At 36.0% G+C, this 27129-nt stretch overlaps 1 protein-coding gene across 1 annotated transcript in view; it reads right to left on the bottom strand.

Annotated features, from left to right (window-relative positions):
- The window catches only part of HIBADH (3-hydroxyisobutyrate dehydrogenase), a 133260-nt gene that overhangs the window by 71353 nt on the left and 34778 nt on the right, over window positions 1–27129 (bottom strand). The gene's annotated exons all lie outside the window — the stretch shown is intronic.

The raw sequence follows: 27129 nt of genomic DNA on the forward strand, positions 1-27129 counted from the left end.
AAAAAAAAAAAAAAAAAAGTAAATATACTAAAGGTTGAGTCTGCTTACCCAAGGTGCTTGGGACAAGAAATGTTTTAGATTTTTTGGCATTTTGGAACATTTACTTCGTAATTATCATCTGAGCATCCCAAATCCAAAATGCTCCAATGAGCCTTTCCTCTAAGTATGGTATTGGTACTCAAAAAGTCCCAGCTTTTGGAGGATTTCAGAGTTTCAGATTTAGGATGCTCAAACTAGTATAAACTAAAAGATACATTACATTTTTTAAAAAGTTGCAAAACAGAATCTCGTTTTTGTTTTAAAAGCGTGTATGTGCTATATATGCAACAAAATATTTTTTTAATATTAAGATAATCTTCAATTATTATAGAAGCTTAAGAAGGAAAGTATGGTGAGGAATATTCACTCCACTAAAAAATGGAAAAAATAAAGAAAATAAAAATAAAGGCAAGAATAAAAGTATATAGAGGAAAAGCAGAAAGAGACTGAATAGTACAAAAACCTAATGATCCTTTAATTTGTAGGTTTACTTCCAAAAAGGATTTGGAGATAGTCTGTAAGATGCCACAAACCATGGCCCACAAGCTCTGAGAGGAAGCAAAGCATGTCGTCTTTCGTGCTTACCACTGTACTCCTGGTGCCCAGCAGGGAGTAAGGGACAGCACAAAAAAAGGAAGGGCCATGGAAAAATGATGATTATTACTGAGTACCAAAATGCAGCCCTGGGCTTCCTAGAGTAAAAGGAAAAAGCATAATGCTGGAGTCAGTAATCTTCCAATAGGTACAAAGACTACAGCACCATGGGAGGCACTGCCAGAATCCCCCAAACCAGACTCCTTTGCATCCTATACTTCAGGGGGTATAACCACAGTAAAGCCAAGGGTAGACTCCAGACACCGCTGATTCTGCTATTCTAATCACAATTGACCACTTTCCCCAACATCAGGACAAAGAGGGGCTTAGATTATGGATGCTGCTACTATCCTTTCTTATGTTGCTTATAAATATTAAAGGTAAGAATACAAAAAGGCTAGAACATAAAACATAAAGTCGCCTGAAGGGGGAGTTACAGATACAAGAAATACCATCAGTCCTCCTCGTACGCATTCATACTTCCTCACCTGTATTAACGTGAGGGAGTATGAATGCATACAACTGAAACTTAAGGATAATAAAAATTTGTATTGTGATGCACGTGTTACTTGGTTCAATGTAAACATTTCACATTGTATATCGAAGCAGTACCCTGAACCCCATAAATGCATCAATGGACAAAGTTATGATTTAATAAAAAATAATTAATTATTCAAAAAAAGATATTTGCAGGAAAAAAGATTAAAAAAATAGGCTCAGCGCCTGTGGCTCAAGTGGCTAAGGCGCCAGCCACATACACCTAAGGTGGCAGGTTCGAATCAAGCCCGGGCCCGCCAAAAACAATAATGATGGCTGCAACCAAAAAATAGCCGGGCACTGTGGCAGGTGCCTGTGGCCCCAGCCGCTTGGGAGGCTGAGGCAGGAGACTCACTTGACCCAGGAGTTGGAGGTTACTGTGAGCTGTGATGCCACAGTACTCTACCCAGGGCGATAGCTTGAGGCTCTGTCTCAAAAAAAAAAATGAAAATAAAAATTTGCAAACTACCCCATCGACCCAGTTCAAGATATAAATTTGCTCCCAATTGTGTTAGAGCACAACTGCAGTAGAATCACCCAAGAAAAAAGAAAACTATTTTCAAATGCCAGGTAGTTTGACTAGAACCTCCTACCTATTTTTAGTAACAAGTTTATTTGTTGAAAGAATTCAATCAAAAATGTATATGAATCCTATAGCTGGCTAGGTGGTAGCTAACATCGTTCAACATCCATGTAGATAAACCACAGAAGGCATAAAAGCTGTTAGAAATATGCAATTATCTAAAAATACAATTAGTCAATTAATTAGTCAATTATCTAAAAATACTATTAGTCAATTAATTATTCAATTAATTTGACTAACTTAAAATAAGCAAGGCCAAAGAAGAAAATCGTTCCTAAAATATAAGAAATATACACAAGGAAGTCTTTAGAAATAAAACTGCTGAGTGTGGTAATCCCAAGGCCAAGATGGGAGGATTGCTTGAGGTCAGCAATTCAAGACCAGTCTGAGCAAGAACAAGAGCAACACCTTGTCTCTACTAAAAACGGGAAAATTAGCCAGGTGTTGTGGCGGGCACCTGCAGTCCCAGCTACTTGGGAAGCTGAGGTAAGAGAATGGCTTGAGCCCAAGAGTTTGAGGTTGCTGTGAGTTATGATACCATGGCATTCAACCCCAGGGCAACAGGGAGAGACTCTGACTCAAATAAATAAATAAATAAATAAATAGAAATAAAAACAAAGATAGCTATGCTATATGGGTGGAAGACTGGAGAGACTCTGTCTCAAATAAATAAATAAATAAATAAATATAAATTAAAAATATGGATAGCTATGCTATATGGATGGAAAACTTGAAGGTTTTGTGCCTGAAATATAAGAGAACACAAGAGAACCGCTGACTGTTTTGCTTTCATTTGCCTTTTATAAAATAAGGACAATCCTCCATTATCTAGACATTTCTCCCCAGAAGCTCTGCAGAAAAATGTTTGACTATTTCTACCACTTACATTATTTCAGACAAAACCTGTCATCATTTCTGGTTTTTATTCCTAAACCTCTTTAAAGGAGGACAGAATCACCAGCATCAATGAGAAGTACACGCTATTACTGCTGATAGGCTGTGTCTGCTCAATAGCTGAATACTGTGATCCCATTTTCTTCAGGAAACTGTAAGAAACAGTAATCTTTCCAGATCAAACTTCCACCAAGCAGTTTTAGTACAAACATTTATCATACCTTGCAAAAACACCAGAGGACAACTCCAACTGCTACAACAAAAAAGAGAAAGATAAAGGTCTCCAAACACTTAATAGCACTTTCCCAAAAAAGGGCCATAAACCTAACACCACTGAAAGAGAAATGCAATCTGCACTTTGCAGACCTAGACAGGAATTGCTTCAATACTATCTTTTTCCCTCTTCCTCACCATAAAAACTACCCACCCCAGTCATGATGTACAGATCTACATCCCAAGACTCTCAGAAGATTAGGAACCCGCAAATACTAACAAAGACAGGAAACGAGGACTTTTTTCCCACACAACCTTTATCACCATTTCAATAATTACGTTGAACTGAAGAAAAAAAGCAAAAAATGTGTCCACCCAGAGCACAATCAAGACATAGTAGGTACAACTCAAACTAGACATACAGTAACATAATCACCTCGGCCCTACAAAGGTTAAACGCAAAACACCTTAAGAAGATACATGTTTGATCCCATCTATCCATTTTAGATCATTACTGAGAAGGAGTAATTAAGGAATCCTTCAGAAAACAAATACCCTATCAAAGGCATGTGTTCACATTATGAGATATAAACCAGTAATAGTCCATCAAAGTTGTGGTTTGGGGTCCAAAGAAAAAGTTTATTGAATGTCTTCCTTGGATCCAATTTAAAGAAAAGTTAAAAAGAAAGAACATTTATTTTGAGAATTTCAGTAGAATATAAAGAAAAAAGCAGATGCAACTGAATCAATTTACTACCCTAAATTTTAGGCAAAACCCCAGCTACATTGCACATAATGTATAAAATCATGTCTCTTACCTCCTCTACCCTAAATTTCATTCTGAAGCCTTCATATTTCAACTTTTGCTTTTAAAATTGATTAAAATTGAGTTGGAAAAAGTAAAATAAAATAACTAAAGGTAACTATTCAAAAGATTAGGATTTTTTTATGGAAAGATATTTTTTTTAATTGTAAGTAGATATTTGTTGGTCCTTTATAATTGTGTCTATTGCAGTATAATCACATAAAATTCAAGAACATTTAGAAGTCAGAGAGAAGTAAAGGAAGATATGTCACCTTCATTTTTCCTAACGGGAAAAAAAAAATCAGAGTTTGTTACGATGGGATGTGGAGGAAATACCAGAGATAAGTGACCTCTTATTTCTTAGATACTCAAATTTTACATTGATGGGGCTGGGGAGAAAAGCCAGGTGAAGATGAAAGGCCACATGGATGCACAAGTAGGATTCTCAACGGGAAGTGGGAAATAGTAAATGGTCAGGGTGAGAAACCACAAACAGCTCATTCCCACAGTACCTTTTCCCAAAACTCATTCCCAACCTGCAGCCTTCATATCCATACCACATATACTACAAATTAAAATAAGGATGAGCAAGGTTTATTTTGGTGTTGCAAAGATACTTTAAGGGATGCTCAGTCCAGACATAGAAATTACCATTCTAAAGCAGTCTTTTTCCTATTCTTTTTTTCTTAATTTCTCATCTGCATATAAGTGATAACATAAAAAAAATCCTCTAGTTGTTTCCCTTAAACAACAAAAACAGAAGGAATATTCTTTTAGGTTCCTTATTTTTCTTCACTCTCCCTACTCCAGCTTTCCCATATCATCTCCCCTTCATGAAAATACTGTCATATGTTCACATAAGCATACTTCCTGAAATATCACAATTTACCCTTTTAAAGTCACAACCTCTATCATAAAAAAAAAAAATCACTTGAAACTGATGCATAAAAAAATCAAGAACTGCTAGATTTTTTATGATGAAAAATCTCATCATAATAGGGCATTCTGGTTAGAAAAGAACACATCACTGAAGTCAGGCAAAACTACTAAACTTGACCTTGGTCCTGCCATAAGGAGATGACCCACAAAAGGTGCCTCCAACCAACAACAAAGAGTAAAATCACGCAAGAATAAGACTTGGCTAAACTCCAAGTTTTCATCACTATCCAGGTGGGCAATTTCCTAACTAGCAATAATCACAATTCTCTTGGAACTTTTCACCAATACTTTTAAAAAATAATCTTCCCTACTTACCATTTTCTACCCTTTCCTTTTATAGCAATCTATCCAGTAAGAATTTCTGCAAATGATCTTATACATTAACAAGCTGGAAACCTTTACAATAGGAGAACAAATTGGAATGAAAGGAGCTTCACACATGACTTGCAAACAACCAGGGAACCATTAGTAAGAACCAATACCAGAGCACTCTTCTTAAGTGCTTTGCCCTAGTAACAAGAATATTGGTTATTTTTCTTTTACACACACCAATATAAGAGGAAGAAGGGTTTCTCTTCCTTCTTTCCAAATTGCTGCCAATCATGGTGGGAGCTAAAAATCCATAAATCATGAAACCAGGCACATCAGGCTATTTAAATACTTGAAATTCTCACACTTAGGATATGTAAAATGTATGAGGGGATAGTAATTCTGAAAATGCACGAGCATTTTATATCTTGGCATACTTAACTGATCTTTGAAAAATTCAGAGAAATACTGAATTTCTGAAAATGCTGAAAAAATGTCATAAACACCAGATTTTCCTTCAATGAAACCTATGTTTTTTAATTAATGCATGATAAATACGGGTAGGCTGGGTTTTTTAAACATAACCTGAACTGAGTATAGAAAGTTTCTTTCACTGAGTTCTCTCCAAGATAAGAGTATTAAAACGCACGCACGCACGCACGCACGCACGCACACGTGTTTAAAACCCAGAAGTCTTAAAAATCCCCTGTAAAAGCTGCTGGGACCGATTTTTTTAGTATTACCACTAAAGATTGTACATACTGAGAGGGATTAAAAATATTGACAAGATGAAAATCCTCAATTCCCGACATATTATAATTCTCAGTAAAACACAAAATGAGAGTTGCAATGTCAAATCAGAACTGAATGGTGCACTTTACTATTATTACTGAGCAATAAGGCCTGATACACTGTTAGTCATAAGTCTTAACACTGAATACCTGTACTATAAATGTACTTTTAAAAAGTATACCTGATCAACCATGCACCTTGAAATTCTCACTGATATTCTGAAAAGGCTAATTTTTGGTATTTAAAAAGTTTTCAGAAATTAAAAATTTTAAATACAAGTTAAAAGGGAAAACAACAAAGCTGTCTTATGCACTTACATTATGACTAATAGCTAACTAAGATACTCTGAATTTTTTTTAAGACTCCAATGCTAAAAGATCTATAAAGGCAGTTACTTTAGAAAGCTAAAACTTCTGGTTCCGTATCTTTTTACTCCTTTTGTTCCTCTTACACTAGATTCAAACACTTAAAACCAAAAATGAAACTGCTTTAAATTACCAAAGTGGACTTTCTTCAGTTGACTAATAATTCCTTCCGTATTTTGACCATTGGTATGTGTGCACGGTGTCACTGAATAGAAGTAACATTTATAAAGCATGAAAAAGTATTTCTGTTGATTTTGATTTTAAATAAAACTCAAAGACTTATTGTTACTGTAGCAACCAACAGAAATTCAAACTTGAAAGTCTAAGTCTTACCTATTTGAAAATCCTGTACCTATGTCTTCTTTTTGCTAGATCAGGCTAACTCTTACAATAACTGCATGCCATCCAATCTTCCCTTCCTGAGCCTCGACTTCTTCACTAAAAAAATGATAACGATAGTCTGCATTCCGTGGAGAGGCTGAACGGTTTAAATGTTTTAAAATACACAAACCACTCAAAATGTTAGCCTGACACACAAAATACACTTAATAAATATTAGTTGTCTCCTTCTAGAAAGTCCCACATTGTGAAATTTTTTAAAGGTCATTAAAGATATTTTGAATCTATTTACTATTAAGGCTATGTGATTTTTATGCTTTCAACTCTGTTAACACTGTCAGACTTTTTTCCCAAGGAAGAGTAGGGGAAAGAAAACGCAGCAGGCAAAAACTGAAACAGAAAAACAACATGGATCTGCTTGTTCTTACTTTCATTCTCTTAACTATTCTTCAAAATATAAACTTGGCTTTCATCCTTCTTGTTACCTACTTTTCCACAAAATACAGTTTTCCATGTCTAGAACTTAAAAGATAAACTATGCCAGAAGTACACTTAACGCTAGGTATCTTCATGGCTGAACGTTTTATTTTACAGCATGAACCAGTAGTCTCTTTAAAAAAAAAAAAAAAAAAAAAAAAGGCCTGAAAACTAAGCATTCTCTAACAATTACAAATTATTTCACACCACTTCAAGGTTTCACTTGATCAATTTTATATGCAAAAACATGTTCTCATTCTTTACTTTCATTCCTATTATCTTTCTATGCCAAAAACTCCACTGATGACTAAACTGTGCCTGCCAGTTCAATTCTCAACAATGCCTATCCACCCCAGCACCCACCCACCCAGCCACCCCAAAGAGATACCCAGCATTGTTTATGCAGAGTTGGAAACAATACACTTCTCACTGCTGGTTAATTTACTTCAGATATAGCCAGGCCTGGGAAGCAGTGTGTGTATCTTTTTCCCCCTCTTTCCTCTTCCTTGCTTGTGTCCCCCTCACCCTTTTTAATTTAAAAACTTTTGGATGTTTTATTGCCTTGTCGGCTTTTTCTGTGGATTGACTGAAAAGGTAAGTTTGTCAGATTAATGTCTTTTCTCTTTTCAAATGTTTATCTGACAACCAGAATTCAGAGTGTTAAAACTGTGATGATGATGTTGCATTTTACCGTGCTAACTAGCGGTGAGCACAATTTCATTGTTTTGGGGGGAACCTAACTATAAAAAAAAAAAAAAGATGTTATTTGGCATACAGTTAAAATTGGTTGTTCTCTATAATCATCTTTATCGGTAGTTATACATGTGCTTCTAAAGTACATAAGAAGATTTGAGGCTTGGTTTTGTTGTTGTTTTCATTATTTGTTTAAACCATACAATATTATACATATAGATACAGTAAGTCTATTTCCTTGTCTAAAAATTTATAGAAAATGAATAAAAATAGTTTAATTTTAAAAAACTGAATATTAAAATACTACAAAGCCTAATGCCAGCTATTCTTTAAAAATCACATTAACTGACTCCTTGTCAGTTTAGTTTTTTTTCTAATTTCAGGTATTTGAAAAAGAATTAAGTGTAATAACCATCTTTAATAAAATTTATAATTAAAGTCAACTCAAAGACTTAAATCTTAACTTTAAAACACATTTCACTGAATTAAATTTTACCTAAAATCAAATATATTCCATCAATGTAGTTTAAAAATAAGATATATGAAGTCTTCCCAATATGTGCAAATGTTATCAATAGTTAGAATGACATTGCAAATTGTAAAACTCTTCCACGAATGAAAATCCAAAAGCTGCATAAATGGGTTAAGTGGTAACATTTACTTTCTGCACGAGTTTCTCTTCTCTTCTCATCCTAGCTTCCCACCCACCAACACGGACATAAAACATATCGTTTAGACCAGTAATCTTTTAATACACTGCCCCTCCTCCTCCACTTAGAGAGTCTCGCCTTTTATATCTATGTGGAGGTTCCCATGGCAACACTCACACCAATACTGTTTTGAAAATCTAAATGCTTTATTACTAAATTGTACACATCTTAATGAGTAAGGATTGTTTTTCTAATGACTATTACTTTTTAACAAAAAGATTTGATTTCTGGAATTTCAGCAAGAACAAGCATTTAATATTACAGAAATAGCTAGAAAATGCAGTTATTATAAGCAATTATGCATATGTACGCATATTACTACAGGAGAAATGTATGTGCTTATTCTTACTGCACACAACTGATATGTGGCGAAGAAGTTTGCCTCAATTATGAATAGTAAGGATAATTGTTACTAATCGAGTTTACTCTGTTTTTGTAAAAATGCTGGCTACACAGCTCATAAAAACCCTGGTGAGAAATTCTAACACAACAAGCCAAGAAGCAGTTCATGGACAGCAGGAGGCAATTCCACAATATAGGCATAATCTATAAAGAGAAACCACTACAGCTTTTTGATGTTAAATAAGTAGAAATATTAGCATACAACAAAGCAAAGAAACAGACTGTTGTATCAAGTTTAAAAGTAAAATATCCAGGGTCAAATGTCATGAATATCTTTGTCTAGACTACTTTCAAATGTGTAATTTTCAAAAACCTTTAAAACAAAAAAAGGTCTCTTTTTTTAAATACTAAAAGGTGTGTCTATTTAGTTTTAGTACAATACACATTTCCTTCAAATTATTCAAAATACAAAGGCACATTTCCTTCAAATTATTCAAAATACAAAGGCGAGTAGGGTTCAGTTTCATACTGAAGTGGGATCATCAAGGTGGGAGGTCAAACATTTACTTTGAAAACATATACATTTCTTAAACAGGTTGTACACATTAAGAAGCCTCCAAGAAGAGGCAAGAGTATAAAACGAGTAGCACTGCATAAAGCTTTTTGATAAATGATCAAAGTTAACCATTAAACATCTCTCTGCATGGTGAATACATTTTTTAAAAAGAATAAAAATCAATAGAAAGTACACTGAAGCTTATTTATTCTGACAACATGACCTAGCACCTGGATAGTTGTATTAAATAATTTAATTGTTTCTGCTATAGTTTATTAACTTATATTTATGGGTTCATAAAAATAGAACATGAATACGTATTTTATTGAAAAAAATCTCACTTTTATAAAATTTATAATGAGCCTTTTTTTATTGTGCTTTTACATTATCACTGTTTTAAAATGAGCTGATTCAAAAGACTATAAAGATACCCTGAAAACCAGTACAGGAAACTCAAGAATTTACTTTCCCCCAATACAGCTTTTAAGACATGAACATGAACTGCCTAATGAATCTCATAGTTAGGCTTGTGAAAAGGAGCAACTTGCACCTTTCAGAGGTCTCACCCTCTTTTTAAAAATTCCCATACAGTGAAACCTGCTGACACTTTTTTTTTTAACAACGGCTAGGGCGGGTGTGTGTTAGGGAAGGGGGTGCCACACCAGTAAGGGGTTCAAAATATCTGTGAGAATTTTTATAGCCAAGATCCCCTCTCCAGTGTTTAGGTAAGTAAAAAATGAATAAATGACCGAATACTCAAATGTTCATTTTAGTAAAAGAAAAATGGAAATGCCCTGCAAATGTTTTATTTCAGTATCAACAACCTAAAAACAAATACTTGCGGAGTTTAGAAATCTTTTCAGATTTTTGCAAACATTTAATCAACCCTGATATCAGATGTAATTTTTAGCCAACTTCAAAAGCAAAATCTAGGAAAAGTATTACGTCCTCTCTGAAACAAAAAAAAGTCTATTTTAAGATCCTTTTTATCACAAGCAGGTTTGGATACAATGCCACCTGGTGGCACAGATAAACCCTTAACTGGCTTAGGTTTTTACAAACTAAGCATTCTATGAAACACTAACCATCCCTTTTGACTACTCTATCTTCCTCCCAAATAAGTTATTTATCCCATGGTGTAACAATAATTTTTATTTAAAAAACTTAAAAAACTTTTTAATTAACTGTACATATGTATATGACAATTTCTTCAGTGTTTAAAGGGCATAAAAAGATCAAAATATATCATAAGCCGAAATTGTACCAGAGCCTTAACTTTTAAAAGATAAAATGTTTAAGAATGAAGTGGGATGGAGTAACCGAATTGCTTTGTAAAATTACACTGTATAATTAATTCCATGGTAAGAATGTTTTTATGGTGTGTTTTGGTGACCTTTTATTACCATCAAGTTCACAATGCCGGTGGGCTGCCTTTTAATCCCTCCGCAGACAAAGGCCCTAAATAAACACAGATCCCTTCCTGGGAAAAAGTCCACTCTGGTTAAATGGTAAGGAAATGAGTAAATCATTAGTAATCTTTAAAGCCAAAGCTATAAACTCAAGTTACCTTAAGTTGAAATGAAAGTGTCCTGCAAGAGTTTCAAAGTTCTGTCACAGATAGAAATCTCCAGCTCTTGACTCCAGACTAGGCGCCAGCTGATAAACAAACAATTTAAGTCAAGAGCTGGAGAATTCCCAGCTTTTTCATTTAATGGCTTTGGCCAAGAGTATTTATTGCCTCCAGTTTTATTCTCACTTAGCTCTAAGAGGAAATTTAAACTCATCATTATCTTAAAGCCCCATATGGGTAGCAGTCAGCTCACCTGATAATAGCTCCTCTTAACTCTGTACTGAGTCTCTACCAGAAGTGATGTAATAATATAAACTAATTAGCTATAGTTTTAGGTTGACTTTTTAACAGGCTAAATAAATTTTGTTCAATATAGTTTATATTCCCACTCGGGGTAGGAACAATTCCAAAAAGTTTAACTTTCCAGTTTTCAGTACAAACTACCGGCTAAAAGGGAAAAGGACGAGGTAAGCGCTCACTCCTGCGCATGCTCACGATGGCATTCCAGCCCGCTCTCTCATCCCCTCCATGACCAGTATGTCAGTCCTTGAATATTACATAAGGTAACTTTTCTGTGTCAAATGTAGACTTTCCCTGTTAACTTCGAAATATCCAGTGTTGCTAAGACTATTTCTCAAGAGAGCAGAGTTCAAGATTTCAGATGTAAATGACCAATCATGAAAAGCTGTTGATTTTATACACATACTAGTAAGAATATAAAAGCTCAGTCCAATTGAAGACTGTGAGATATCATCAAATATTTCTAAAAAGCTGCTTTTAAAAGTTTCCTGTTAAAGACTACGGGTCTTAAAGTCAGAATTATGTTGTTGCTTATTCCTTTCTCAAAATGATCATTTATTTTTAGAAAACGTCTCATCTCTACCCAGGATTTTATGTCAAAAGAATTACTTTAACTATCTGCATGTTTGCAGATATTTGACAATTACAGGAAATTAACTACCCTTCCTCTAGCTTATCTAATGAAACAATGCTGTGAGAACACTTTTATAGCCTAAGGTAAAGGGTTAATAAAATATGTCATTAGTGCAGAGAAAAATTCTTTCCCTTCCATTTCTTAATTTTCACAAAGTTTTACAAACCTATCTTGGCTGGAAAAGCCAATTAACTATTTCGGTGTCTGCCAAGACTATTTTTCTACTCTTTCAATAAATGGACATAGTGTATTAAAAATGTTGGCCACTTGAGAACAAGTATTAATCTCACACATAAGAAGAATCAGGGGAAATGAAATGTAATTTAATGATAAAATTATTTGTATGCCTGGCCTTACATTAAGTTTCATTTTTTTTAATTCTCTAAGAATAATGCCCTCTGAGAGGCTGCAATGGATAATTATGATGTCCACAAGTAACAGTAAATAACTTAGTTTAAAAAAGATGTCAAGTACTAATCTTAAAATTCTTAATACTCTTCTGAAAAGAAATCATCTCTCTCATATCCCTTGATCCAAATACAAAACAACAATCCTCTCCACCTTTACATCAGGTGAAAGTCCCTCCAAAGCAGAAGACAGAAGCTGTGTCTGCTGCCGTAACTTCCCTGGCTGCAAAGGAAACATGACCACTGTGAAATCTGAGTGTAAATTTAAAATGTTCACAACTACAACATCCAAAGCAATGCCAAACAAAATAGGATTATATGGCAAATATATAGAGAAACAAATTTAAACTAAACTTCATACACTTTTCATCTGCTAAGACTATCAAACTGTAAGAAAATCAGTCTTCTACAAAACTGCAAATACATCTGATAAGGTTTGGGTTTGACACAGTTAAGAAGGCCCTTGTCAAATTCTCAATTCCATCTCTTCCTCCCACCTCATTTCTAATGCTAGCCAAGGATCACAAGCAAAACAAAGACAAATAATATATAAAGAATAACGGAACTAATTTCATCTGCTTAGGAATCAATTGATGTTAAGAAAAATAAATTACACATAGTACACAATATCTTCAGATTTATTTGCTAAATCTATTTCACCTTTATACGAACACTGCTAGGGAGTCCTGAACTATGTCACCAGCCCCAACTGTGTTTGGTCTGACTTACATCCTGAATGGCAATTAAAAGACATTAAAAATACCCTGGGATTACTTCAGGCAGGACCCCTGCCTTATCCATATACTATCCAGCAAAATCATGTGAAGAGAACACAGGTTCCCTCCACCACAGGACAGAGCTTGGCAAGAACAGACCTTATAATGGTTACTTGACTGGAAATTACAATGCAATTAAAATTTGGCCTTCAGATTTGGAGATGAATTAATTTCAAAGTACAAGAGTAAATGTTTAGAAATAAAGGTTTTTTGACAGTAATTGTTACTAACAACATATGATGGTGGCAATAATACAAATACTGTGAAGTGATCACCCTGCCTTCTCTAACCCATTCTTCCACAATTTTCTTAGGAGACAAGCTATTAGAGATACCTCAACTATGTTATCTTGGGCAGTGAGTCAGCAGTCTTCTTTCAATGTGTTAAGAACTTAACACCTTATATAGGAATTCTTGTCTATGAGAACTGTTTCAAGGGAGTCTTAGGCATGCCAAAGAATGTAAAAAGAGACTTTTATGAGCACCTCTTCTTCAAGGCTAATTTCAAAGAAACTCTTGGAATTTATTTACCAAACATTTCTGAACTACTTGTGCAAACTTTTAGAAAATCCCAGGTGAAAGATACCCTACAGAGACAAAAAGGGTACTTAATGGAAATAGGATAAGTCAATTATGGGAAAATGTAAATGACTAACATTAATTCACCCAGATCTATGTACTTGTATTGAGGAATCTTAAGTCATTTTGGGGAAATAGATTTGTCTGTCAAACAAAGTTAATTTAAGTTATTTGAGTTACTAAACTTTTAAATAATAGCAAATCAGACCAAAGAGAATCTTATTTTATTTAATATTTTTCAAGATAGTATAATGCAAGTCTTTCATACAAAAGCAATGCCACAAAGTACTTTTAAATTTTATAACAAAAAATAAAAATTGCTAATTAAAAATTTTAAAAAACAGTACTTTAACTTTTTTTAAAGACACGCACCGAAATCAATTATTTTACCAACTTATTTCAAAACATTTTTTTAAATTCTTTTTTAACAGCCTTATTGAGATATAATTGATACACAAAAAAACAGCACATTAACATACACAATTTGATGAGTATGGACATCCACGTACACTCAGGAAACCACCACCACAATCAAGGCAATAAACATTTCCATCACCTCAAAGGTTTCCAAATACCCCATTATTTTTGTTTTGGGGTAAGAATACTTAACATCAGACTCTACCCCTTAGCAAATTTCCAAATGCACAAACAGTATTGTTAACAAGTACTATGCTATACAGCAGATCTCCAAAACTGATTCATTTTGCATAACAAAAATCAATTCTTAGGTAAAAATAAACTATAAGAATAAGCATCGCACACAACACTACTGTGTAATCAAAGAGCTTTCCAGAGCATCAAAAAAAACCTATTATGATAGCCCTTCCCCCCATACATTAAGAACCAAGGCAACTTCAGTTACATGAAATTTGATAAAAGAATTTGCTTTTGGACAAAAATAGCAATGTTTCAACCCAAAGCCAAGTAAAATGGCCAAGTTATAAAGCTCTCTAAGAAAACATTTTAATGGAAATGCCAACAGACCCTTAACTCTAAAGTAGCATTAGGTGCCAAAATGTAATTTTTTGTTTTTGTGGTCCCTCTTCTATAAATTAGATACAGATCTAATAGAAAACCAGTAGGTATCCAGTTCAGTGAGCAGTAAAGCCAGCACTATACACTTGATTTTAAAAACAATAATGGAGCCTATATGAAACTTTCATTGAGATTTAGCAAGCAAGTCTAGCACCCAAAGAGAAATTTCTTAATAGGTTTTGTGCTTACTACTGCACATTTTAAGAATGCCTCAAACAAATTACTAAAACTTAACCAGCCAAGCAGAGTATAAAATTCGGTTTCCTGGTAGGGAACTGTTATACAAACACATACACACAAGTTCAATTATTTAATTTTGACATTAATTCCTACCTGGAACAATACAGTTTAGCAAATCAATGAGGCTTGCCAGCACAGAGTGCCTGGGGCTAACTAAAAATGCCCCTTTAGAGTCACTTCAACTTAAGGCCTCTGTAAATCTACAGACACACTGAGCAATCAGTGAGTTTATTCATCAATTATTCAAGCATAGTTAAATGCTGTAATGATGCCCTTGGAACACACTGAATAGTACTTGGTCATTAGTTATAAACAATAGTTTTTAATTTGCTTTGCGTCTAGTATTCATTATAGAAGAGAGCTGATCAAATTGGAACCAACTCTGGTAGCAGGCCCACAGCCCACATATATCCACAAAGTGCATGTGTCCAAAATGATGTGACTAAACATTTGACATTAAATAAGAATTACAACTTTCATAAAGATATGATTTATACAAGATAATAGATTATGAAACCAGTATTATGGAGTAGTTTACAGAAAGCCCAGTAGGCTTTACTTTGAAAACCACAAACTGCTAAACAAAAGCAGGGTACCAGACTTATGGGAAGTCAAGTGTAGGTTATTCAATTTAGTAAATTTCAAATGAACTACCTGCTAAACCCTGATTATAAAAATATAAAGGTTCCATGAACATACAACACTTGTTCATGCCTTGAAGCCCTTATAGTGCAGCTGCAGCTCCCTTCACTAAAACTTTTTTTTTTTTTTTGAGTCTCACTCTGTCACCCTAGGTAGAGTGTTGTGGTGTCATAGCTCTTAGCAACTTCAAACTCTTGGGCTCAAGAGATCGTCTTGCCTCAGTTTTTCTATTTTTAGTGGAGCTGGGGTCTCCCTCTTACTCAGGCGATCCACCTACCTCCCCCACCCAGCCTCCCAGAGTGCTAGGATTACAGGCATGAGCCACCTGCCTGGTTTAAAACTTTCTCTCACTGTTCGACTTCTGCATTTAGATCTCTACTTAAATATCACTTCCCCAGAAAGGGCATCCCATTCATTCTATGTAAAAGAGCTGCCCCATCACTCCCTATCTCCTAAATTGTTACTCTGCCTTTTTTCCCCTTCCTAGTACTTATCACTGAAAGTGTTAACTCTGCTGTATTCCTCCATAAGCACCAAACAGCAAAGGGCTCGGAGTATCTTTAAAGCCCCTAACCCTATGATACCCAGTGTCAGAGGGATTTTATCCTATGATGAAATCATTTTATCATTTTATCCACTGAAATGTTCATAGCTGCTCAATTCACAATTGCAAAGATGTGGAAACAATCCAAGGGTCCTAGAAAATAACTAAACACAAAAAGTACACAATAAGTATTTATTGTATGAAATGGAGACTAAGGCTTATCATACCTTGTGGGTGAGGTGCCATCAGCATAGTAGAGAAGATGAGACAAGAGTGTATAATCAGAAAAAGTATATAATCTTGTAAGAATTGTTTGTGCACTGCACAGCTAAGGACACAATCAACAAAGCAAACAGACAACCTTCAAAATGGGAGAAGACATTCACATGTTATAAATCTAACAAAGGGCTAATAACCAGAATCTAAAAAGAACTCAAGCAAATCAACAAAAAAAGAGCAAACAACCCCAAGGATCATTGGGCAAGAGACATGAACAGAATCTTTTCCCAAGAGGACAGAAGAATTGTCAACACATGAAAAAATGCACATCATCCCTAATCATCAGAGACATGCAAATCAAAACCACTGATATCACCTAACCTCAGTGAAAATAACCCACATCACAAGGTCCCACATCACAAGGTCCCACAGCTGCAGATGCTGGCATGGGTGTGGAGAGAAGGAAACTCTTATACACTGTTGGTGGGATTGCAAATGAATACAGCCCTTTTGGAAAGAAGTATGGAAAAATCCTCAAAAGTAAACCTTCCATTTGATCTTTCTGGGTAGATCCCTACTGGATATCTACCCAGAAGAAAAAAACAAAACATTTTATTGTAAGGACATCTGCACTCAAATGTTATAGCAGCTCTATTCACAATTATAAAGATGCAGAAAAAGTCCAAGTGCCCATAACCACATGACTGAATTAATAATACCATGGAATACTATTCATTCATAAAAAAAGATGGAGACATTGCATCTTTGATATTACCTGGATGGATCTGGAGAACATTCTCTTAAGTAGGGTATCACAAGAATGGAAAAGCAAGCATCCCATGTACTCAATACTACGTTGAAACTAGGAGATCAATAACTACACATCCACACTAGAGAAAAACACAATTAAATTCAAGAAGAGGGGGAGGAAGAGAGGGAGTTTGGTAAGTTCTCATCTAACAGTTACATTATAGGAATATATGGCACACCACCTAGGTGAAGGACTCAACTGTAACTGCGACTTTACCTTTCAAAGGCAAATAATGTAATCTAATTGAATGTACCCTTGTATTAACATAAAATGAAAAAAATTTTAAGATATTTCACTGAGGAAAATAATACAGAAAACTTTAATTTTTAGAGTTACCTTACCAAGTTCTAACAACTAAGTAAATTTCTTTCAATTTTTTATTAGCAGAAGGACAACCAAAAAATATGAACCCAACCATGGTAGTTGAGTTATTTAAACTAATAATTTTTTTCTGTGTTTAAAGAATATTTACTAAAGCACTATCAAATATGGCTTATGCCTGTAATCCCAGCACTTTGGGAGGGTAAGGAGGAAGATCGCTTGAGGCCAGGAGTTCAGGAAGACCAGCCTGAGCAACATAACAAGATCCCATCTCTACAAAAAATAAGAAAAGTTAGCCAGGCATAGACCCAATTACTTGACAAGCTGAGTCAGGAGGATTGCTTGGGCCTAAGTGTTTGAGGCTGCAAGAGCTATGATCATGCCACTGTACTCTAAGCCTGGGTAACAGAGCAAGAATCAGTCTCTTAAAAAAAAAACAACTCTCAAATCTAATTCCAAATTCTGCTAATTCCCCTAGGGCAGTGGTTCTCAACCTGTGGGTTGCGACCTCTTTGGGGGTCTCCTGCATATCAGATATTTACATTACAATTCATAACAGTAGCAAAATTACAGTAACAAAGTAGCAACAAAAATAATTTTATGGTTGGGGAGTCACCACAACATGAGGACCTATATTAAAGGGTTGTGGCATTAGAAAGGTTGAGAACCACTGCCATAGGCTGTCACTGGGAAGCATCTACTAGGTTTCCACTAGATCTTTAATATAAGTTTTCCACTTCCAGATCTGAAAGTCATTCTGTCGCCATGGAATCACCTATATAAATAAAATCTGGTGTTAACTTTCTCTTAAAATATCCATAAAGCTGAATATGAAATGAAAGATAAGGGCAGCGCCTATGGCTCAGTGGGTAGGGCGCCAGACCCATATACCAAGGGTAGCGGGTTTGAACTCGGCCCCAGTCAAACTGCAACAAAAAATTAGCTGGGCATTCTGGCAGGCGCCTGTAGTTCCAACTACTCAGAGGCTGAAGCAAGACAATCGCCTAAGCCCAGGAGTTGGAGATTGCTATGAGCTGTGTGACACCATGGCACTCTACCAAGGGCAATAAAGTGAGATTCTGTCTCTTAAAAAAAAAAAAAAAAGAAAGAAAGAAAGAAAGAAAGTTAAAATAAGGCTCGGCACCTGTGGCTCAAGTGGCTAAGGCGCCAGCCGCATACACCTAAGGTGGTGGGTTCGAATCCAGCCCAGGCCCGCCAAACAACAATGATGGCTGCAACCAAAAAAATAGCTGGGCGTTGTGGTGGGCGCCTGTGGTCCCAGCTACTTGGGAGGTGGAGGCAGGAAACTTGCTTGAGCCCAGGAGTTGGAGGTTGCTGGGAGCTGTGATGCCACAGCACTCTATCCAGGGGGACAGTTTGAGGCTCTATCCCAAAAAAAAAAGAAAGTTAAAATAAGTATTAATAGCCAACTTAAACAAGCTGAAGACAGTGTTTCTCTATAATCCCCAGAATGATGCTGGAGATCAAATCGTTAATAAGAAGCTCCCATGCTAGTTGCTAAGTACCAGGAATACAAGATTGAATTATTTTGCCTTTTGTTAAGTACCTGCAAATTATTTTATTAGTATGTTTTCCTAAATTATGTATTTTTTAAAAAATTCTACACTTTTAATGTAAGGACCTCCTCTTTTAAGTTGGTTTGTTATTTTACTTCTTTTATCCCATCCTACCACTTTCAACATAATCACATTCCCCAGTTATATCTAATATTATAATGCAACAAGTTTAACACAGCAAAATGCTTACAACCTAACTGATAGTAAATGTAAAGACAGTTAGTTTAACTTCAGAAAGTGGCAAATAATCTGAAAATAATCTGAAAATAACCTAGAGAACAGCTCAGGAGTAAGGATTAAGTGCAAAAAGGCTTAATTTAACATTAATCTTTTTTTTTTTTTTTTTTTTTTTGAGACAGAGCCTCAAGCTATCACCCTGGGTAGAGTGCTGTAGCATCACTGCTCACAGCAACCTCAAACTCCTGGGCCTCAGCCTGCTAAGTAGCTGGGACAACATATGCCCGCCACAATGCCCAGCTATTTTTTGGTTGTAGTTGTCATTGTTTGGCAGGCCCAGGCCGGATTCAAACCCGCCAGCTCTAGTGTATGTGGTGTCCCCAATCTTGAATTCTTTTAAAAATGATTCTTGATTCAGGCTCGGTGCCTGTAGCTCAAGTGGCTGGGGCACCAGCCATATAAACCAAGGCTGGCAGGTTCAAATCCAGCTGGGGCCCACCCGACAACAATGACAACTCCAACCAAAAATATAGCCAGGCATTGTGGTGGGCACCTATAGTCCCGACTACTTGGGAGGCTGAGGCAAGAGAATCACTTAAGCCCAAAGTTTGAGGTTGCTGTGAGCTGTGATGCCACAGCACTCTAACCAAGGCAACAGCTTGAGACTTTGTCTCAAAAAAAAGATTCCTGATTCAGTCAACCATACTTTATTAAATGCCCGAGAAGAGATATACACGGGAGATAAAATTGAATACATGGTATCTGCCCTCTTCAGAGTCTGGCTCAAACATAAGGCTAATACAGTAGTCCTTGCATTAGCACAGACCTTATACTACAAAAAAAAAAAAAGTCCTCTCATACTTCTGCTTTCAAGTACAGTATTTTTCAATTTCCAAGTGCTATACCTCGGAATAGATCCCATCCCAGTTGAATTCAAATATATTCAGGATATGTCAAGATATCACTCCTTCTCTTTCTCTGGAAGTTTATTTGATAAAACAGCACTAGTTAGGTGGATCCCAAACAGGGGAGACCCCAAAAACTATTTCTATCCCAATCTATCCACAGAACAAAGGGCCCTTATAGCCAGTTAACAAACATTCCAGGATGGTCCTAACACAATAGGACCAATTGATCTCTCCTGAGTTCTCAACTATTTCTTCTATTTCTTCTCAAATGACTCTGAAATAGAAATGTTAAGCCACTTTCAGATTAAAAACTAGCCTGTGGGCTTCGCTGAGCCTCTGAGCCTTTGTGGCTCAAGTGGCTAAGGCGACAGCCACAGACACCTAAGGTGGCGAATTCAAATCCAGCCCGGGCAGCCAAACAACAATGACGGCTGCAACCACAAAATAGCCGGGCATTGTGACAGGAGCCTGTAGTCCCAGCTACTTGAGAGGCAGAGGCAGGAGACTCGCTTGAGCCCAGCAGTTGGAGGCTGCTATGAGCTGTGATGCCACAACACTCTACCCAGGGGGACAGCTTGAGGCTCTGTCTCAAAAAAAAAAAAAAAAAGAATTGGAGTTATCAGAAGGGGACTGCTATGGAAGAAGGACACCATAGGATGATACTAAAGGGAAGAAGCTATGCCATAGTGTGGAAAGAACCTTAGATTGAGTTGAAAAACTAAGATTCTAGTTCCTACATTTGCTACAAGCTAGAGAAACTTGGCTCACCCTCTTTGAACCTCATCTATAACACAGTTGAACAAAATTGTTACTAAGGTCCCTTTTAATAATAAAACTCAATTCTAAGAGCACAAAAAGACATTTAAAAGCTAGACATACTACAGTCATGCACCACATAATGACATTTAAGTCACAATGGACTGCATATACAACAGTGGTCCCATCAAATTATACTGAAGTTTGGCTAGGCGCCCGTAGCACAGTGGTTACAGTGCCAAGCACATACACTGAGGGTGGCAGGTTCAAACCCGGCCTAGGCCAGCTAAACAACTGCAACAACAACAACAAAAAAAAATAGCCAGGCATTGTGGTGGGTGCCTGTAGTCCCAGCTTCTTGGGAGGCTGAGGCAAGAAAATCACTTAAGCCCAAGAGTTTGAGCTTGCTTTGAGCTGTGAAGCCACAGCACTCTACCAAGGGTGACATAGTGAGACTGTGTCTCAAAAAAAAAAAAAAATTATAGTGAAGCTAAAAAATTACTACTGCCTAGTGATGTCATAGCCATCGTAATATTTAGCACAATGCATTAATCACGTTTATGGTGATGCTGGTATAAACAAGCTTATTGTACTACTAGTCACATAAAAGTATAGCACACACAATTATAATACTTGATAATGAACTATGTAAGCTACTCATTTACATACGTGTATAGCATAGTATTTAGTACACTATACTTTTTATCATTTTAGAGTGTATACCTTCTGTTTAGATTTTTTTTAAAGTCAACTGTAAAATAGCCTCAGGCAGGTTTTTCAAGAGGTATTCCAGAGGCATTGTTATCACAGGAGATGATGCCCCCACATCTGTTATTACCCTGAAGACTTTGTAGTGGACAAGATACAGAAGTGGAAGACAACATGTCTTAGTCCATTTAATGCTGCTATAAAGGCATACCTGAGAATGGATAATTTATAAAGAAAAGAGGTTTATCTGGCTCACAGTTCTGCAGACTGTACAAGAAACACGGCACTAACATCTGCTTAGCTTCCGAAGAGGGCCTTAGACTGCTACTCATGGCAGAAAGCCAAAGGGGGCCCACATGTGCAAAGATCAGATGGCAAAAGAGGAAGCAGGGGAGAGGAGAGGAAGATGCCAGACTCCCGGAGGAGCCAACAGAGCAAGATCTCACTACCAGTTTCCATGGAGGAGCATTGATTTATTCATGAGTGATCCCCCTCCCATGCCCCAAATACCTCCCATTGGGCCCGACCTCCAACACAGGGAATCAAATGTCAACATGGGGTTTGACCAGGTCAAATACCCAAAATATAGCACAATGAAATTGATGATACTGACCCTATGTAGGCCTAGGCTAATGGGTCTTAGTTTTTAACAAAAAGTTAAAAAGTTTAAAAAGTACAAAATTTAAAAATAGGAAAAAGCCTATAAAGAATATAGCGAAAATATTTTTATATGGCTATACACTATATTTGTGTTTTAAGCTAAGTGTTATTACAAAAGAGTCAGAAAGTTAAAAAAATTAAGTTTATAAAGTAAAAAAGTTATACTGAGCTAAGACAAATTTACCATTGAAGAAAAAAATGTTTTATAAATTTAATGTAGCCCAAGTATACAGTGTTTGTAAAGGCTACAGTAGTACGTACAGCAATTTCCTAGGCCTTCATAGTCATTCACCAGTCACTGACTCATCCAGAGCAACCTTTAGTCCTGCAAGCACCATGCCATACATGTTAAGTGCCCTAAGCTGTCACCCTTGGTAGAGTGCTGCGGCATCACAGCTCACCGCAACCTCAAACTCTTGGACTTAAGTGATTCTCTTGCCTCAGTCTCCCAAGTATCTGGGACTACAGGCGCCCACCACAATGCCCAGCTATTTTTGTTGTTGTTGTTCTTGCAGTTGTCATTGTTGTTCTGGCTGGCCCAGGCCAGGTTCAAACTCACCAGCCTTGGTGTATGTGTCTGGCACCCTACCCACTGAGCTACAGGTGCTGCCAGGTGTAACGCTTTTTATCTTTTATAGACAATCTTTTATTATACTTTTTTTATGTTTAGATACGTAAGTATTTACAACTGTATTACAGTTGCCTATAGTATTCAATTATCAAAACATGCTATATAGGTTTGAACGTAGGAATAATATCCTATACTACAGCCTACAGGTCTGTGGAAGTACACTCTCTGATGTACCTGCAATGATACAACTGCCTAATGATACATTTTACAGAGTGTATCCCCAACAAGTGACACATGACTAGATTTAACCTCAGCAGTCCTAAGGACATCATAATAACTTTTTCGTTTTTTTTTTTTTTTTTTTTTTTTTTTGCAGTTTTTGGCCAGGGCTGGGTTTGAAGATGCCACCTCTGGCATATGGGGCCAGCGCCCTACTCCTGTGAGCCACAGGCACCACCCCATCATAATAACTTTTATTAAATTTTCACCCACTTACTTTCCCAGATCTTATTAAATGTGGGTACTTCATACCGGCTCACCAGGGTAGCTGCTCAGGTAACATTTGGTCAAATATGGAGACATAAGTCAGGGAACTGTTTATAGCCAGCAAACAATTCTTTTATGGATTGGCTTAATAATAAAACTTTAGGAACTTAACTTTGGCATTACCTTAGAACTTCATGCTAAAACTGCATTACAATAACTCTTTAGAAAGAGTTTATTAATGCTTATACTAAATAAGCACACGTAGCACAATGATACTCTAAGTAACATTAAACACTTCCATATAATTATGGAAATACCAACTACATTGGCTATATCACTTATGTATTGCTACATAACACCAACCCCCAAACATAGTGGCTTTACTTGCTGACAATTCTGTAAAAGAGCTCTTTAGACTGAGTCTAGCTGGAAAGTTCATTGGCTGGTCAGGCCTGAGGTCAATAATGGGGTTGTAGTCATCTGGCAGTACGACCAGGGCAGGACAGTCAAGATGTCCTCAAACACATGCTTGATGGTTTGGCATACATTCTCCAGCAGACTAACCCAGGTTTTTCTATGTAGTAGCAGAAGACTTCCCAGCAGCAGAGAGAGCAAGCTTTAATGTACAAAGTGCTTTCCAAGTCTTTCCTTGTGTAACATCTGCTAACACCCCACTGGCCAAAGAAGTCATATGGCTAAGCGCAGGGTCAGTGTAGGGAGCGGGTACAGAGTATGGGTACTGGGAGATGTGAGTCATGAGAGGTCATTACTGGAACAGTGAACCACATCAGCTGTCACCTATTTTAGCCAAGTAATGAGAATTTACTTAAATGGACATTCTTCAATTTAGCGATCTTTTTTTAAGCAATCATTATTTCCTCTTTTGGAATAAATTAGAATTCCTTAGATAAGAGTATTTCCTGATGTAGTGGAATATGAATCAAAGAACATTATACTTGTCATTCAACTCTGCCACTGGCCAGAAGTAGGATATTAAGTTAGGTAACATCTCTAGGTGTTACTTCCATCCTTCGTAAAATGGGAATATCACTGCTTATCCTACTTCATGTGGTTATTTTCCAGTTGAACTCAACCCAAGTTTTTAAACATTTAGTGAAGACCAACGATATTCCAAGCATTATGTTGGAAAAACGGAGACTAAAAACATACCCTTCCATAATGTAAAATAATGTGAATAATCTTTAAAAACTGAAAATAATCCAAATGAATCAATTTCAACTAGAAATGATAAAAGTGTAATATATTGATATAGCACAGCTGTTAAAATTAATGAACTACATGTAACAACCATATCATGGCAACACATTTTATGTACTGCATGTAGGTATCCAGCAAAGGGAGTGAGCAGGGGCTGACGTTCAATCCACATTCAACCTGCCCAACTATACGCCGGGACAAGGGGCTATACCTGTCTAGAGAAAGGAGCACCGTTTTCTTTGTACAGAGATGCCTTCTGCTCACCGAGGGGCTATTTCAGTGCAAAGACAGTGCCTCGTTCTAATCCTCACAAAGGCACTGAGTAAGGCAGTGGCTTTACTAACACCGTGGATGAAACAGAAACATAATATAAAGTGAAAAAGCAAGTTACAGAGTATACTTATTATGATTTCATTTCCACAATGTTCCAAATCATGGCAAATAAACTACTATTTAGAAGATAAAAACATGACAGAGGAAGTTTCCTTTAACGAGGAAAATAGACATTTTTTAACCCACTCTATTAAAAATACAAAAATAATAACAATGAGAAGACCAATATAAATAAGCTGCTACTATATACTGGTTAGTCTCATAATGATCATATGTCAACCAAGAAATTATCACAAATCATCCCTATACAACGCTTATAGTGCAGATTCAGGCATATTCATAGTTGTAACATTAGCATTTTTGTACCCTAAAACTACAAACCAAGGTTTAAAAACACCTTGATAAGAACAAAAGAGTAATTTCAAAGTTTTCTCACAAATGAGATTGTATTTTAAAAGTTAAAATAACGTTTAAAATAGGAAAGCACAGTGGTGCACATCTATAGTCCCAGTCACTCAAGAGACGGAAGCAGGAGAATTACTTGAACTCAGGCCAGCCTGGGTGACATAGGAAGACCCGTATCTCTTTAAAAGAAGAAGTTATAGCTGGGCACTGCAGTGGGCACCTGTAGTCCCAGCTACTCAGGAGACTGAGGCAAGAGAATCACTTGAGCCCAAGAGTTTGACGTCACTGTGAACTATGATGCCAAGGCACTCTACTGAGGGCAATAAAATGAGACTCTGTTTCAAAAATTAAAATTTAATTTAATTTAAAAGTTTAAAAATCAGGTGGCGCCTATAGCTCAAGTGGCTAAGGCACCAGCCACATAAACTGGAGCTGGCAGGTTCAAATCCAGCCCAGGCCCACCAAACAACGACAACTATAACCAAAAAAAAGCCAGGCGTTGTGGCGGGCACCTATAGTCCCAGCTACTTGGGAGGCTGAGGCAAGAGGCAACTCTTGCTTAAGCCCAAGAGTTTGAGGTTGCTGTGAGCAGTGACGCCAGGGCACTCTACCCAAGGCAATAGCCTGAGACTCTGTCTCTAAGAAAACAAAAAAAAAAAGTTTGAAAATCGTATCAGTATTTTCTTAATTATCAAATGATAATTTCAGGCTATACCTTTCAACCAAAAGAAGATTAATCAATAACAAGATCACGTGTATCATACAAATTTTTAAATCCAACCACAGAACCACTCGAAGAAAGAATTGTTCAGTTTATTAATTCCATCCCATAAAAAGCTGCATGAACATCAAGTTATTCTGCTTACTACTATTTTATGATCAAAGTGACTAGCGTACATTGTAAATCTTTATACCAACTCAATATAACATTCAGAAGGGCTAGCAATTATTTCTCCACCTATATTCAAAGCAGTTTGAGATAAAAGATATTTTACAACAAGATCAGTAAGTTTCTTCATGAAAAAATAGAAATTGATTTAAATCCTATTTTACTTTTTAATTCTAAAGCTTACAATCAAGTTTTTTGTTTTTATTTTTTTTATTTTTTTTTACAGAGTCTCACTTTATCACCCTTGGTAGAGTGCCATGGTGTCACACAGCTCACAGCCCAACTCCTGGGCTTAAGCGATTCTCTTGTCTCAGCCTCTAGAGTAGCTGCAATCAAGTTTAATATAATTTGAAAATTCCTATTCTGCTGTCTACTGCTATAAATACATATGTACACAGTAATCTGATTATTCTGTAATTTTGAAAAATTTGGAAATCACAGAAAGCCATACATAAAATCATACCCAGATACCTGCTATTAATATTTGATACAGTAAGTTTTTAGAATTTCATTAGTGGATCTCCTTCTCTTATTGATATGATCATATGACTTTTGGGTATGTGGCATATTCTATTTTCAGATTTTCTATTATCTCTGCATATATAGGCTACACCAAACTGATTATAGTAGTTGATCATTTTATACATGGTTGGCTATAGTTTGCTAACATACTTTTTAAAAATTTTTATCTCTATATTGATGACTGAAATAGAACTATACATTGTTTCTGTCTAGGTTAAGCACAGAATTACACAGGTCTTATACAAAGAGCTGGGAAATATTTCATTTTTTTCTGTTGTCTTGAAAAGTTTTTATAAAATTAAGATGATCTGTTCACTGAAATTTTGGTAATACTCATCTGAAATTCACTGAAATTCACTGAGCCTAATATTTCCCTTGTAAAATGATTTTTTTCTTTTAAACTATTTAGTTTAAAAAAAAAATGTCTTTTAACTTAATTTTAATTATTTTTAATAATTAAATATTATTTATTTAATATTACTAAATTTAATAATTTAATAATTGTTTTAATTAATTCTGAAAAGTTAAGTTTTCTAGAAATTGATCTGCCCTATCCACAATAATTGGAGCAAAAATTCATAGTACTTCAAAGCTGTGAAATCCTTTTAACTGAATTTAGAACCATCAAAGTATATCTTTTTTTTTTTTTTTTTTT

Source organism: Otolemur garnettii, unplaced genomic scaffold (genome assembly GCF_000181295.1).
Source record: "Otolemur garnettii isolate 467f Iridium unplaced genomic scaffold, OtoGar3 scaffold00028, whole genome shotgun sequence".
NCBI classification, from domain to species: Eukaryota; Metazoa; Chordata; class Mammalia; order Primates; family Galagidae; genus Otolemur; species Otolemur garnettii.